The sequence below is a fragment of the Microtus ochrogaster genome, chromosome 15 (assembly GCF_000317375.1).
Source record: "Microtus ochrogaster isolate Prairie Vole_2 chromosome 15, MicOch1.0, whole genome shotgun sequence".
NCBI classification, from domain to species: Eukaryota; Metazoa; Chordata; class Mammalia; order Rodentia; family Cricetidae; genus Microtus; species Microtus ochrogaster.
The window spans coordinates 18,131,902-18,148,561 of record NC_022017.1 but is presented as its reverse complement, the minus strand read 5'-3'; positions in this window follow the sequence as shown (position 1 = coordinate 18,148,561).

Here is a 16,660-nt window from a genome sequence, read left to right as displayed (position 1 = left end):
ATGACAGCCAGGGCTACACAGAAACCCTGTGTCAGGGAGAGGGAGAGAGACAAGATGGGGGAGGGAAGAGAGAGAGAGAGAGAGAGAGAGAGAGAGAGAGAGAGAGAGAGAGCAGGGAGAAAGCCACCAAGGGCAAAACCTTCCCTAAGCCATACTCATGGGCAGTGTGACCCCCTGGCATAGTTGGCACGGGGCACTGCTGTCGTATTTTTATTAACAGATCTTGCTCACTCTTGTCTCAGTTCGGAGGATAAGTTCTGAGGCACTGAAGGGCATGAATTCTTCCAGTTGGACCATACTGGCTGTAGCACAACTTGTTGAATGACACAAACCTCAAAGACTAACAGCGAAGAAAAGCAGCCAGGGAGGGGGGCGGGACCCCCGGAAACTGAGCAACTGCCCCAGTGTCTAAACGCTCTGTCCTGGAGCCCAGCTGTCCCTCGGAACTCCTTTGACGCAGGACCCCATCCAACTCTCTTTACCTCAAAATGGAAGGGTTCAGCGGAGGTGGTGAAGGGTCTCGGCCCAGCTCCAGACTGGGAACCCTGTTCTCCTTTAGAGGAAGTCTTGCCATGGGCTTAAAAGCTAACTTGGTTTCCATGGTCACAGTGTTCTTGGATAAAGAACAGGAAACTAACAAGCACAATGGAATACAGCTCCTGTCGATCAACTGACACAGGCCTTTCCATGCATATGACAACACATCTAACTGTGACAGGGCACTGCAAACTTAGGATCTACACAGAAAGATCACGTGTTTGGTCAAATTCACGTAACGTATAAGTAGCGGCTGTGGATCCTGGATGCACAATGCATTTCAAGTTCTGAGATTCTCTCTGACACAAAGAGTCCCATTATATTCAAGTTCATTTTAAGCCCAAGTTAGGAGGAAGAGAGAAAAATCAAAAGGGAAGAGATGAGGGTAAGGGGCCACTAAATAGTGCAGGCAACAGCTCGGCGCCATGCTTTAGTGCAAACATGCCCTGGAACAGATAGTACACAGTTCGTTCAGCTGAACTCTGTTCTCAGAACGGTGGCGTCTCACCCATCTAAATGTGCATCTAAAGACTTAAAGGAATGCATTTAAGGGTAACACACCCTCTAAATACAGATGAGAACAACTAGGTCTTAATAATAAAAACCCAGAGTCAGATATTAGATCAGAGAAGCAAAGAAGCAGAGAAGCCAGTCACTCTAGTTCTTACCTCTATGAAATCTTCAGACCAAATGGGCTATCCTGTCTCTACAAGTCCTCAGACTGAATGCCTTGAGCTCCTGTCTCCTCCCACTTTATATTCCTCTCTCTGCCCAGCCATATCCCTTTCTGTCTCCACCTGTCTAGTGCTGGGATTAAAGGTGTGTGACTCCCGAGTACTGGGACTAAAGGTGTGACCCACCACCACCTGGCCTGGCTCTGTTTCTCTTTTAGTATCAATTTCACAGAGCCCAGGGTAGCCTTGAACTCCCAGGGAACGTCTGCCTCTGCCTCTGACTCCCAAGTGTTGTAATTAAAGGTGTGTGCCACCATTGCCTGGCCGCTATGGCTACCTAGTGGCTTAGCTCTGCACTCGGATCTTCAGGAAAGCTTTATTTGTTAGCTCACAGAATAAGTACCACCACAGTGTATAATGCATCAGGAAGAAATTTCAGTGAAAGACAATGTCCAGTGCCCACGGGGCACTTCACACAGAGCTTGACGTGCAGACCTCCCGCCCCGCGGCCTGTGTGTGGTGAAGCGCTTCCACACACCTGGCTCACCCGACCACGACTGACCACATCCACCTGGGAGAGATGGAAGAGAGGCCGCTGTCCCCACCTGCATGTGGAACAGCCTGGCTTTGTCTCTGTCTCTCTCTTGCTCACCCCCGCTCTTACTCTCTTGTGCTCCACTTAGGCTTACAGGGAAGGTAAGCATCAAGGCAACAAAGACTCCATCATTGTTATAGCAGGTCCGTGAGTGCTGGACTTGCAGGGATGGGCAATGTCTGGACCTGACCCGAAGTCACAGGACTGCCTGCCTCGCAGACACCGACTTAGACAATGCACTGGTCAGCTGAGATTACATTGGACTGAGGCTGGACCACCCTCAGCTGTGATCAACAGAGGCTGGACTACCTTCCCTATAAAGGAAATCCCACCCCTACACCCCAAGTTCTTGTACAACCCTTGTACAGCAAGAGAGACTGTCAGTGCATCTCTGACTCCCTTGGAAACACCGGGGCTCATAGCCACATTTCTCTCGGCTTTACTCAAAGTGAAGAAATACAAAATCTCCAGCAGATTTATTTTCTGACTGCCAACTTCTTCCCATTCTGTGTATGAGGAAACCTGAAACTGCCAGACACCCAGAAAACAATTTGAGATATAGGAAGTACACTTATTTGAAATAAGACATTAGGTACATTGATGCTTATCTGTGGTCCGTCCTTTGTCCTCTATAAAAACCACGGTTGTCAAAAGGGAATTTGGGGAACCCCTCCCTTCACCAGGTCATCTGTAACATGAGTTCCGTCCTAAGAATATAATGTCAAAACAGTTTATGTGGCACCTTAGAAGCCCCAAAAGTATGAATTGCCAGGGCAATGGTCTGCAAGCAGCTTTTTGTGTCATGATGCCTGGACCATCCATCTAAATATAAGTTGTGGCTCAGTTGTATGGATGGGCTTCCTCCATACATGGCTCTCTGAATGGACGCATCCTTCTCGTTCGCACAGTTTAAAGGGTTTTCCTCTCTGCTGACACAGCCCCTCCTTTGATCGTCTTTGATGCAGCACATCTGTGGGCTTAGAGCCCAAGGACAGCCTTCTGTGACACACAGCCTTGCTAGGTTCAGGGCTGTCTCCATGGGAAGCTCATCCATCCAGCCAACACATGCATTCATCTGCTCAGGAAATGTTGGCCACTACGAAGACGCAGAGAACATGGGCGTGAGTGAAGCAAACCGCTTCCTCCCGGTCACTTTAGTCTAGAGAAGAGACAAACTCGGGCACATTGGGACCACTGTCAAATGCAGAATGAAGCAAACGGAAGGAGGGACAAACAGAACGGCGCCAGTGACTCTGGCAGGAAACCAGAGGGCTACTTGTATGGCTATGTAATGACAGCCAGCAGCCAAAATCCATGATCAGCAGGCCAGTGGAACAAACTAATCTTGACATTTATGACCAGGGTCTGTTTTAGAATAAACAGAGCATGGCGCCAAGTGTATTCTTATATTCAACACCTAGAAGCAGGGGGCAGAGCCTCCTCTGCATATGTGTGAGCCCAAGATCCCATCTAGCTGAAAACCCAGTCATTGTGCTTAACGTTGTTGCCCTCACTACAGAAACATGGCTAGTGAATTTCTTTTAAAAGCTAACTATATCCGCTTGCCAAAGCCAATCCGTGCAAATTTAGCTAGAAGGGCAGACTCAGAATGAAAAAGTAAAGCAGAGAGATTGCAGTGCGCGTAGACACAGTCAATACCGTCTTGACAAGGCAAAAATAAAAGATTCGGTTGCTTAGAGCCAGTGTGTGGAAAGTCATTCTGATTGAATACAGCTTGCTACCTTTGACCCCAGACTTCAAATTTTGTACAAAGTTTGACTCCTGGGTCAGCAGAACCCATGACAGAGCGCAAATAAACTTTAATAAACGTGGGCATTTGAGGAGGAGAGAGATTTTCATTTCTTGGTGTTTTTGCCCTTCTGTGGGTCCATTCTCCTGAGAGGCTGTCCAGGGCCTTTACGGAGATGAGCGACTTAACCAGGCAAAGTTCACGATTAAGGGCACCAACACCTGTTGAGATGAGGTAAAGAGTCTAAAGGTGCAGAATCTTCTCCCTTCCGTTGCTTACAAAGTTCTACATTGGTCTCTCTCCTCTTCAGCTCAGATCTGAGGAAGTTGTTTGTCCCGCCCCTTACCAAGGCCTGAAAAAGGGAGGACACAGTGCCACCTGCTGTCCGCATGCGGGAAGAGTCATCCCTTAACGGAGTACCACTAGGTTCTAGGGAGTAACTACATTTTCCTAAGCAAGTTTGTATGTTATTAAAGAATACGCAAGACTGATTTATCACTGGAAGAATTTTAGGACATATTTCATTTTATTATTCCTGATAGTTTACACAAATGTCGTCTAATTTCAGGCAAAAGCAAATTTGAAATGTAAGTACCCGTTTATGAGGTTTTGGTTTATTCATTTCATAGAGTCATAGCACTCATTTTGTAATAAAGTCTCTCACCCTAATTAGAATTCTCTCCTCTGTACTGCACTGAAGTTCCATGAAATTAACACCAACACAGATGTTGAGATAGTTACAAATATAAAGCGTACTGTTGAACAGGGAAAACATACTCAAAGAATGTTCCAGAAGAAACAATACCTTTGAACTATTCTGACAAAAAAAGAAATGGAATAGGTTTTTTCATATAGTACATTCTGATTATGGTTTCCCCCAATCCTCCCAGATCCTCTACTTCCCCACACACTCAAATTCACAACCATTCTCTCCCATTAGAATATAAGAAGATAACAATAATAATAATAATAATAATAATAATAATAATAATAATAATAATCTAAAAACAAATAGAAAATCAAAAGAAACAAATTCAGACACACACGTTTGCACCCACAGAAATTCCATAAAAACAAAAAACCAGACAATGAGATACCATCATATATAAGCAAAGTACCTGACAGATAGAAAAACTGACAAAGCATTATGAGACAAAGAACCTCCAAAAACGCCGCTGTGCAGGGAGCTGGACAGGATCGCCATTACAAGATGGCGCTGACATCCTGTCTTGTTGGAAATAAACAACTCCATATTTGGCTATGCCTTTGGGAGCTGCGTGTCCCCCGCTTCCCACATGCGCAGTAGATAAGGGTGCTTGGGCCTATCCCGATGCAATCTCGTGTCAGCTGATGGTGGCAGCCAATCACAGGGCGACCTGTGTGCCTACTCCCTATATAAGCAGCTGCTTTAGCGCTCTCAGTACCCCCTCGCTTCCTGCTCTCCCTCAACCAAGAGGCACTCCATTAAAGCGTGATCTGAGAAGAATCCTCTTGTGGTGGTTGTTCTTTCTCGCTGGTCGAGAAATTCGCCGCACCGCTGAGTTCATTTTGCATTGGTTATCTCCTGCTGGGCATGGAACCTGCCCATGGTGTGGTTTGCTTGCCCCTGAGACTCCTTTGGAGAAAACGGAGTTATCAGTTGGGGGATAGTTTCTGGGTTATGGCGTCCACTTCCCCCTCAGTGCTGGAAGCCCATCTGGCTCAGACCTGTGCAGGCCCTGTGAATGCTGCTTCATTCAGCCTCTATGGGCTCATATGTGTGTTAGTCCTACTGTATTTAGGCCTTGTTTCCATGGTGTTCTCCATTCCTCTGCCTCTTACACTCTTTCCACCTCCTCTTCTGCAGGGTTCCCTGAGCCCCAAGGGGAGGGATTTGGAGATGTCCCATTTAGGTCACTCTCTTTCACTCTGTGAACATCACCTGGCTGTGGGAACTAAAAGCAAGTGATGTGAGTGTACCCTTGCTTTCCTAAAACAGTTTGCACTGTCTGCTGATTTTCCTTCCTAGCTAAACTCAGTGTATAACCCTATTTTACTCACAGCAAACAGTGAGACACAAGTACTCTTCCAACTATGAATAAGAAGTGTTCTTTGTGCCTATACCCTGACTTCCTAACCTGGCTGGTGCAGACATTGTACATTATGACCAGAGGGAAAAAAAGCTCTTGACCATTGGTCAAGGTTTGCCCTAGCATATCTCAGAATGTCTAGGTAACATCAACCCTCAGATTTTGGATCACTTCTATGACAGGGACCTATGCAGCAGTGCCCAGGGGTGGCTTCCTGTGACCCCTTCCTCCCACCATCAATTCCAGTTGATATTTTATTAAGTTTCACTCTTGTCATTGAAGATGGAAGTGACAGCAAATGGTAACTGTGCCTTTTAAATTACGAAATTTTCCCAAATATTCCAGCCCTTGGGGAACTAAAGGGTTCATACACTGGTGGGATGCAGCTAGGGAGGACTGTGCCTTGTGAAAACCACTTTTAACTGCACAGAAGTGTGTTCATGACCGAGAAACTATGTTCAGGAGTGTCTTGCTTCATTTTTTTGTTGTTGCTGGAAGACACCGTGACCAGGGTAATTTATAAAAGAAAGCACTTAATTTGGGCATCACCATTCAGAGGGTTAGAGTCCATGTCCATCCTGGTGAGGGGAAGGCTGCAGGCAGACACGGTGCTGGGGCAGTAGCTGAGGCTTTACATCTTGATTCACATCACAAGGCACAGAGAACTAACTGTCAATGATGTGGGATTTTGAAACCTCAAAGCCCACCCCCAGTGGCACACAACAAGGCCAGACCTCATAATCCTTCCCAAACAGTTCCACCAACTGGGAACCAAACATTCAAAGAAATGTAAACTATGGGGACATTCCTTTTTCTTATGGACTATTTATTTATTAAATATAGTGTTCTGCCTGAATGTGTCCTTGCAGACCAGAAGAGGGCACTAAATCTCACTACAGATGGTTACAAGCCTCCATGGGGTTGCTCAGAATTGAACTCAGGACCTCTAGAAAAAGCAGTCAGTACTCTTAACCTCTGAGCCATCTCTCCAGCCCCCAAGTGTGTGTAGGGGGAGGGTATTTTCAGTCAAACAAGCTGCATTTGTGAGAAGTTGGTTCAGACCAGTGTCTTAGCAGCATGTAACAGACTGCGCTGGCCAGAATGAGCTTCCAGTAGAGGCTGTCAGTTCAGTTATCTTGCTGCTCAGCTCCCATCGTGTAGCAAACACCTGAGGGGATCAACTTAAAAGGAGGAGAGGCTAATTTGACTTATGGTTTCAGAGGTTTCTGTCTAAAGCCATAGGGCCCAACCTCTGTGGGGCCATGATAGGCAGGACATCACAGCAGGAGAACATGGTACAGGGTGTCTGTTCACTTCACGGTGACCAGGAAGCAGAGGAAATGGGGACAGAATCAGGAAAATAGCCATCAAGAACACACACACCCCAAATGACCTCTCTTTCTTCTATCTTAACTCTTAACCCCCCAGAAGCCATCAACTGCCCATAACTCCTCAATTAAGGATGGGGGCTTTGAACTGTATAGCACAACTCTTCATTCAGTGCAGCCCATAACAGAATGCCAAGCAATCTCAATAATCACAGAAATTATGAGGAGGAAGAGAGTTCATCTCTTGGTAGTGGTAATAGGTTTACCCCTGGGGCCTGTGAGCTCCCCAACCATTGGTTCTTAGCCAAATTTGCTGCATCAGGCAAGTGTTTTCTTCTGTGTGTAACTTAAATCAGACCAGAAAGCAGTTGTTTGTCTAGATAACATTCATGCCACCATTGCACCTACGGGTAATATCTTGTCATTATCACAGCTCCCGGGGTTCACAGTTGTTTAAGAATATTTGTGGCTTCCTCCTTGAGCCAGCAGTCTGCATACTGTCTTACAGTACTATGAGAGCCAGCAAGGTAAGTACCGGCTTGATTTGTTTTCTAGGGGCATAGTGAAGGCGTAAGTCACAAACAATCCCACACCAGTTTGGAATTATGATTAGTAGAATGGTTATTTATTTAAGGGGGAAAAACTTATAGATCACCGTCCCAGACAGCAGACCTCTGCTCAATCAGGAAGGGAGCCTAGTCGCTGAAACAGCCGGAAGCCAGAGAGCCAGCCGAGGGCAATGGCTGCTTTTTTAAAAGAGAGAGATAGACCACGCCCCAATGGGCTGGTATCTCAGCGACTATTGGCTGAAGGAGCAGAAGGAGCTCCCGCAACAGCATAGGATCATATCTTTACAATAAGCAGCCATGTCTGCAGCTGCAAAGACTGAAAGCTAAGCTTCAGTGTCGACATTTCAAATGAAAAAGGACAACAAGAAGTCAGGCATACTTTGTTCAAAACAGTAGAACAGCTTACCGTCATAAAAAAGATCAACTGTGAATGAGACACTCGTAGAGTAGCCCCACAGAAATGGCATTATCTGACGATGAAGGAAGCAAAAGAAAAAGTCTAGAGCTTGCAGCACACACCCTAGCATCTCTTGGCCAGAGTTAGAGAACACAGTGTCAGCAGCTGCGGGGAACGACACGTGGAAATATGTGTTGAACTTGTTCCTGCTGAGGTTCCACGCTCAACTCCCGGCACCCACATGTTGGTTCACAACCACCCATAACAGTTCTAGGGAATCTGATGACCTCTTCTGACTTCGGCAGGCACCAGGAATATGTGTGGTACACATATGCATGTGCAGGCAAAACACATAGAGGAATAAAATAAAAATCTTTTAAAAGAAAATATGTGTGCCATTGTTAAAGATCCCACTGTTCCTGTTGTTGAAGTTGGTACTTTTTAAATTTTTAAATTTTTAAAATTTTTTATTTGTACATACATATTCATGGGGTGCAGTGTGATACCCAACGCACAGTGATCAAATCAAGGTCCTCAACGTTTTGTCTCCTGAAGCGCTGCTTCTTTGTGTTGGAAAACACTGAGCTTTTCTGTTCTGATTATATATATATATATATATACATATATATATATATAAAGAATATATATGGTATATGGCCATCGTAAGCTACAGCCACTCAACTGTCATAAGAAAAATCACATTCAGTCCTTCCTCTGACTCTACAACAGCACCTGTGAGCCAGCCCCCTCTACGCCACTACCTGACCATTCCTAACCACTGATGTCCACTATTCCACTCTTTAAAAAAAATATTAATTATGTATACTACAATATTCTGTCTGTGTGTATGCCTGCAAGCCAGAAGAGGGCACCAGACCCCATTACAGATGGTTGTGAGCCACCATGTGGTTGCTGGGAATTGAACACAGGACCTTTGGAAGAGCAGGCAATGCTCTTAACCTCTGAGCCATCTCTCCAGCCCCACAATTCCACTCTTTATGTGCATAAAACCAGCTGCTCTAGCTTCCCCATATGAGTGAGGGCATGTGGTACTAGTCTCTGTGAGTGCTTAACACTGGACACTCCAGTTCCACCTACACTGCACCAATGACAATACATTATTCTTTTCAAGGATAAATAGTCTACTAGATAGATAGACAGACAGACAAGAGAGATAGAGATGGTAGATAAATAGCATTTTCTTTAACTATTCATCTGCCAAAGAACAGCTGGGCTGATTCCATACCTTGGCTACTAAAGATGCGTCTTCTTTTGCGCTTTTTTTTTTTTTTTTTTTTTTGTTTTTTCGAGACAGGGTTTCTCTGTGGCTTTGGAGCCTGTCCTGGAACTAGCTCTGTAGACCAGGCTGGTCTCGAACTCACAGAGATCCGCCTGCCTCTGCCTCCCGAGTGCTGGGATTAAAGGCATGCGCCACCACCGCCCGTCTTCTTTGCTTTTTTTATGTGTGTTGCCTGTATGTACGTCTGTGCAGCACATGCATGCAGTGCCCGAAGAGGCAGAAGAAAGCAGGGAATCCCGTGATGGCTAGTCTTGGCTGTCAACTTGACCCTGTCTGGAATGAACTACAATTCAGAAGTGAAGGGCACCCCTGAGACAGATTTTATTCTTGGTTTGAAGTGGTTTGAATTTGCTTCTACTCTGAATACTACTTCACGTGGAGGCAGGAAGGCACACCTTTCATCTGGGCCACACCCTCTGCTGGAAGCCTATATAAGGGCATGGAAGAAGGAAGGCTTTGCTTTTTGTCTGCTTGCCCTCGCCTTGCCTGCACATCCATGCCTTTACTGGCATTGGAGCCTGCTTCTTTGGGATTCCAGCACAGACAGAAGACCAGCTGAGACACTCAGCTTGTGGGGCTGACTAACCACTGGATTCTTGGACTTTCTGTTCACAGCCAGCCATTGTCGGATTGGTTGAATGGCAACCTGCAAGTCATTCCAATAAAATATATATATGTGTGTGTGTTATTATTTATATATTTATATAATAATTATATCATTTATATATTTATATGATATATTATATAAAGAGAGAGAGCCAAGCAATTACAACATGAGATTACCAGAAATTCCCCGAACAAAGCAGCCCTGCTCCCAGGCTTGTTTTAGCTCTCCACCATGTACGGGATTAGCTAAAATGAGGCCATGAGTGCAGCCTCCCATGATGGCGTCAGAGCTCCTCAAAGAAGAAACAGTGGTGATCACAGTGTCCAGATAGGGCAAGCAGGAAGCCAGGGAAGTGCTCTACCACCAAGGAATTGGTCTACACTGTGGTCCAGGACTCCCCAGCCTCCACACCTGAAAGAAAAAGCGTTTCTGTCTGTGAACCTCCCAGGTGGCATTTCGTTATAGCCACCCAAACTGTCTTGGACAGAGCGAGGATAATTCCACCCCCTAACTGCATCATAAAATCTTCAAGGGACCACATTTTTGTCACTATATTCTCAAATTTTAGCTACCATCGGACAAGCATGTGTTTGTGCAATGAATGAATGAATGAACGAATGATTTCCCCAGTCCTCGCCTAGAATGTGGATAGTCTGAGCTAGCTCTGACGCTACCTGAAAAGTACACAGAAAGGTAGGGATACATTGAACTCTAACCTTACTTTTAGGATTAAATAGCTGCATGAATTTTATCTGCAAATGGCAATGTAAGCGCTACGTCTTCAATAATCATCTGTAACAGTCACAAAATATAAATATGAAGCCTACCTCTCAGCTGTCTCACCCACAAGAGCAGATGCCACCCCCACCCCACCCCCACAGCCCTCCCACAGCCTTCACTGCTGATCCACAGACCAACAGGGACTAAGGAAGCCCTGCTAACCTCCTGTGGATGCCTGACTTCCCTCGGCAGGGCACCTCAATTCCCAGGACTGGCGCATGCTGGCTTTGGTAATGATTCAGCTGGTTCCACTGAGAGAGCTCCAGCCCATTCCTTGAGAATGGTGAAAATCAGGTTTTTCCGAAGCTGTAACTGTAACCGTTGCTGACAATGGAGGCCAAATGGGCCCGAGATGAGAAGCAGTTTGTAGATCTGAGGCTGGACTCACCAGAGCCAGTTTTTCCAACAGAGACCACCTTGGGTCTCTGAGAGAGCCTGCTTACTGCCAAGTAAACACATCGACAGCCCTCCTGTAATTGAGGAGAAGTCTCCTGGATCACAAATCCATCTCGTAATTAGCCTAGGATTCCACTGAGAAAGTGTCGACATAATTTCCTTTGTGTGTGATTTCCAAAAGGACATGTGTCCTACCCAGTGTTCTCTAAACGCTCCCCATTGATTGTCTCTGTCTACAGTGTGTTGATTTTCCAGCCCAGAGTGTATAAGGTGAAGGAAACAATAACCGAATATAGAAAATATCGATCTGCAACCATTGATTCAAGGCCCTGTGGTGTGAAAAGATTAGTTACTTTTAAGAGAAATACTGAAGGTGACTTTCAACTACTTTTTATTGACTAACAGAGACCAGATAGACCTTTCTGTTCAAAGCCATGCACTCTTCAGAAACCACAGCAAACAACCCTTCTGTTTCCTTGGCTAACAGCAACACAGCACTCGGCTTAAAAAGGAAAAGCCCTGGAGTGTGTATGATAGCAGGGCTCCAATCCGCAGCCTTGAAGGCACCAGGGAAGTTTCCTCTCGCTGAGCTAGACACAGTCACCCCACTTTGCCAAAATACATAGCCTATACAATATATCTAATGACCTGTGGTATTTTGATTTAATGATACATCTAGTGTTTAAGTTTATTATGTCCTGGCAAGAGGCGGGCATGCATGTGTGTATGTGTATGTACAGATGGGTGTGCAGATATACATCTCTATATGTGTGTGTACAAGTATATATGTACATGTGTATATGTATGACCTTGGTTGACCCTCATTCATTCCCTGACTCCTGAACATCTTTTAAATCTATACACAATAAAGACATCCCGCCTTCCTGCATGCCGAGAGTACCACCCTGTGCCCCTCTGCAACCTCCCTATGATCTTAGTTAGGTCTCTCAGCAATCAATTAACGATAGTAAATTCAAACCCTATCAAAATCTTATATACGGTTCTAGTAAAAAACCAGGGAGCTTCAGTTCTGCCCGGAGAAGCCCACCCTATGCTCTGGGTCTGTCTCTATTAACACCTCTCTTCCACTCCACTTTCATACTTAAATCTATATTAAAATGTCTTCATTCAACCTTAACTCTACTTCATAAGGATTGTTCCTGAAATGCTTTTCGTCACTGAAATAGTGAGTCTTGGTTTAGCTTTTGTTGAAGGCCCTAAACACTAGGACTACTTCTCAGGTGACGGCTGGTAGCCTAGGGGCTAGGCCTCCTGCCTCTACCACACGCAACACTGAAAGCTGGATCCCCTCATCCGCTCTCTAGAGAGGCAGCTTCCTCCTCGTCCCTGGGTTTTCTACTTTCTCAGCCCAGATGAGAGAAGCAGAACCAATATTGTCTCCCAACCCAGCCAGAGGCTGAGGGAAAGTGCCGCAGTATTATGGCTCTCCTCTGCACATTCACCCCACAAACAGGAATTATCGCCTCACTACAGGTAAATCCAAAGGCTTAACAAAGTAGCTAGGAAGAATGTCCGTAACTCTCCAAAGATTGTTTTTGTACTCAGCAACCACTTACCTCGTTTCTACTATGTACTGAGTAGGCATTCATGTAAAAGCTTGAGGGTGATTGAGGGATCTAGGAGGACTTAGTGGGAGGAGTGGGATTGAATACGGTCAAACTACGCCACATTTACGTATGAAATTCTCAAATTATTAATAAAAATGCTATGTTGGAAAAAAAAACTCACAAGCTTGTTGAATGAAAAACAAATGGTTCCTAATTCCCTAATAATTACTGCTGTCCTTCCCAGGGCAATGCAGCTACTAGCAATAAGAAATGACTTCCGCCTTCTCACCCGTCACTTAGCTGGACAAGCTGAGCGCCTGGTTTGAGAGAAACCTAACCATAGAAAGGAGAACCAGGGGCCTGGAGAGAGGTCCTGAGTTCAATTCCCAGCAACCACGGGGTGGCTCACAACCATCTGTAATGAGATCTGGCGCCCTATTCTGGCATGCGGGCATACGTGGAGGCAGAATCTTGGATACATAAGAAATTAATTAATTAATTAATTAACTTTTTAAAAAAAAGGAAGAAAGGAGAGCCGGGGTCAGACCGAGCCTTGAACAGGAGCTAGAGCGTGGCTCCAGCTTCTTTGTCTCAAGGTCAGTCTGCACCGTGGACTGCGGCGCAGTAACTCCGCAGCTTAGCCCACCTTCGCTTGGTGCAGCAGTATCGTGCAGAGGTGGGAGCCAAACCCCGCTGCAGCCCAGCTAATTGGCGGCACCTGCAGCGAGGCACGATTAGCATCGTGCTATTAGGTTACTGTTTGCATTGCCGGGTAGCTGATTAGACCTGTCAGATTATGACAGGATGGGCTTCGCTTTTTAGTTTACATACAAATTTAAATGTCACCGTTTTAAAAGCCACAAAAAAAAAAAATCTTCAGACATGACAGTGGCTATTTTTGAAGTTTAGTTACAGATCCCATTTGGCAGTGACAGGATTATAGGTCAATCCCTAAGAAACTAGGCAGTGTATTCCTTGAACAGATACACCTTTTTCGTATTCACAATAGAGGTCCCCCTCTGCTTGGCCTCGAGGCTCCAATGACAAGTTCTAAAGCTGTTCACACATGATGGTTGGTCCTCACGCTTCATAATATCCACATACCCAGGTGCCCAAGACAGATATGCTGATTTCACAAAACTCACCTTCTGCTCCCATGGAGATGACCCCAAGTCTCCAAGTTGCAGGTTTCCTCCATTAACTACCGGGGCCCTTCACTGATCCAGACACGGGACACCTCACTGCAATCAGCCTTACGTGATAGTCCAACTTTTGGGCATGTACCTGCCAACCACGGCTAAAATTTTGTGCTTTTATATTTGCCTTCAGATGTCTAAAGGGCACAAAGGATTATGTCTGGGAAGCCTTCAGAGAACAGACCAGGCATGAGGAAGTGTCTGTGTCTTTGTGAGTGTGTGTGTGTGTGTGTGTGTTTCTGCGAGTGTGTCTGTGTGTGTATCTGTGTCTGTGTGTTCATGTTTCTGTGACTCTGTGAGTGCATGTGTGTCTGTGTCTCAGTGTCTGTGTGTATGTGTTGTGTGTCTCTGTGAGTGTGTGTTTGTATCTGTATATATGTATACGTTTATGTAACTGTGTGTGAGTGTGTGTGTGTGGCTGTGTATATGTGGAGACCAGAAGACAACACGAAGAGCTGGTTCTCTTCTTCCACTATGTAGATCCCAGGGATCAGACTCGGGTTCTGACGGGTGGCAGCAAATGCCTTTACCCACTGAGCCATCTTGTCACCCTGAGAAGGGAACAACGTTTAACAGTCTTTGCAACTAGAATGGGAACTTCCCAAGATAAATGAATTCTCAGGAATATGACAAAACTTGGCACAAAGTATAACCTATAGGGCTTGGACACATTCTCATGACATGCTGACTCTACAAAATTCTCAATTCTATGTAGCCATCTAACAGTATTAAAAGTAAATGCAATTGGAAGTTAATGATGTGAACATTATTATCACTTAATCAAACCACTTTTACAGTGCATTTATTCACCTTGGCTTCTCAGAAACTAATGAAAGAAACTGTGCCCCAATAATAAGGGACGGACGCTGACTGCCGACCTGGTCCTTTATCACATGTCACTGGTGCCTCCATAACCTTGGACGAGTGATTTTCCCTCTCTGTTCCTGGGTGTTCGGATGGAGATGGACACAATTTTACATACGCTGTGCTCATCAATAGGGGAAAAAAGTGTATGGAGAGCTTGCTGGAGGTACAAGCAGTCCTGATTAAAATCTATGACCCCCCCCCTCTCTCTCTCTCTCACACACACACACACACACACACACACACACACACACACGAGCAGAGAACTAGTTTGGATGAAAGGGGCCAATAAGAGTGAAAAAGAAAGAGAAGGTGACAAGTTGGTGATGAGCAAACACACTGTATACATGTGTGAAATTATGAAAGATAACAGGTTGATGATGATTAAACACGCTATATACATGTGTGAAATTATGAAAGATAACAGGTTGGTGATGATTAAACACGCTATATACATGTGTGAAATTATGAAAGACAAGTTAAATTTTCAACTAAGAACAAGATAGTCACAATCCCTGTTCATGAAGCCTGTGATATAGAAGAGCAGGAAAACAAAGCAGAAAACGGATATTTGCACTATGCTGTCTGATTCACAGAAGATCCATGAGGGAAACGGCGCACAGGTCCTGTGCACAGAGGGATCAGCACTGTAAGAGCAAAGACAATACAATGAGAACACAGACGGGAAGTATTTGACACAGAACAGTCAGTCAACAAAGCACCCAGTTCATTATCTCATTGCTCAGAATAAAACACAGAGAAAGCTGTGTGGGAAAACTAGGTAAGAAAAGAAAAACAAATGTTTTCCAAATTATTCTATAGATATGTAGATAAAATGAGGGGGGAAAAATCAATCCTTCTTAATGCATGGTTAAAGGAGGAAGAGGAGGAAGAAGGAAAATGAAGAAGAAGGAGAAGAAGAAGGAAAGAAAGGAGGGAGGAAGGGAGGGAGGAAGGGAAAGATAAAAAGAAGGAAAAGAATAGAAAACCATGCAAGGATTTTCCCAGAGCCCTGGCTAAAACCTTCTCTGTGGTCTCAGTTTTACACACTGTCATAATGTTAGGGATTTTATTGCTTCGAAGAGACACAATGACCACAGCAACTCTTTTTTTTTTTTTGGTTTTTTTTTTTTTTTTTTTTGGTTTTTTTCGAGACAGGGTTTCTCTGTGGCTTTGGAGCCTGTCCTGGAACTAGCTCTGTAGACCAGGCTGGTCTCGAACTCACAGAGATCCGCCTGCCTCTGCCTCCCGAGTGCTGGGATTAAAGGCGTGCGCCACCACCGCCCAGCTAACTCTTTTTTTTTTAAGATTTATTTATTTATTATGTATACAGTGTTCTGTCTGCATGTCTGTCTGCAGACCAGAAGAGGGCACCAGATTTCATTATGGATGATTGTGAGCCGCCATGTGTTTGCTGGGAGTTGAACTCAGGACCTCTAGAAAAGCAGACAGTGCTCTTAACTGCTGAGCCATCTCTCCAGCCCAACCAAGGCAACTCTTATAAAGGACAACATTTAATTGAAGTGGAGGCTTCCAGTTCAGAGATTCGGTCCATTGTCATCATGGCACAGAGCATGGCAGCATGCTGGCAGACATGGTGCTGGCTACATCTTGATCAGAAGGCAACAGGAAGTAGACTCGGACACTGGGCCGTATCTCGAGTGTAGAAAACCTCAAAATCCACCTTTACAGTGACGTACAACCGCCAATAAGGCCGTAGCTACTCCAACAAGCCACACCTCCTAGTACCACACCCTATGAGCTCATGGGGGCCAAACCCAGACTCTCTACAACAGGCACAAAAAAAAAAAAAAAAAAAACGCAGTTGGCCTCAGCTCTCTGACTCCTTTATCTAAAGTCTTGGGAGTTAATGGCTACTTGGGGATAATAAATAAGTCTGTGACCTTGTGTAAGGAAGGAACTCTGAATCTTAAAAGTTCTCACAATTAGTCCAACAGAAGGTTGGAGAGGGGCCGTCTGCTCGGCAACCAAGAGAGAGTAAGCGCATAAGCCCATACTAGGCCCAGGTG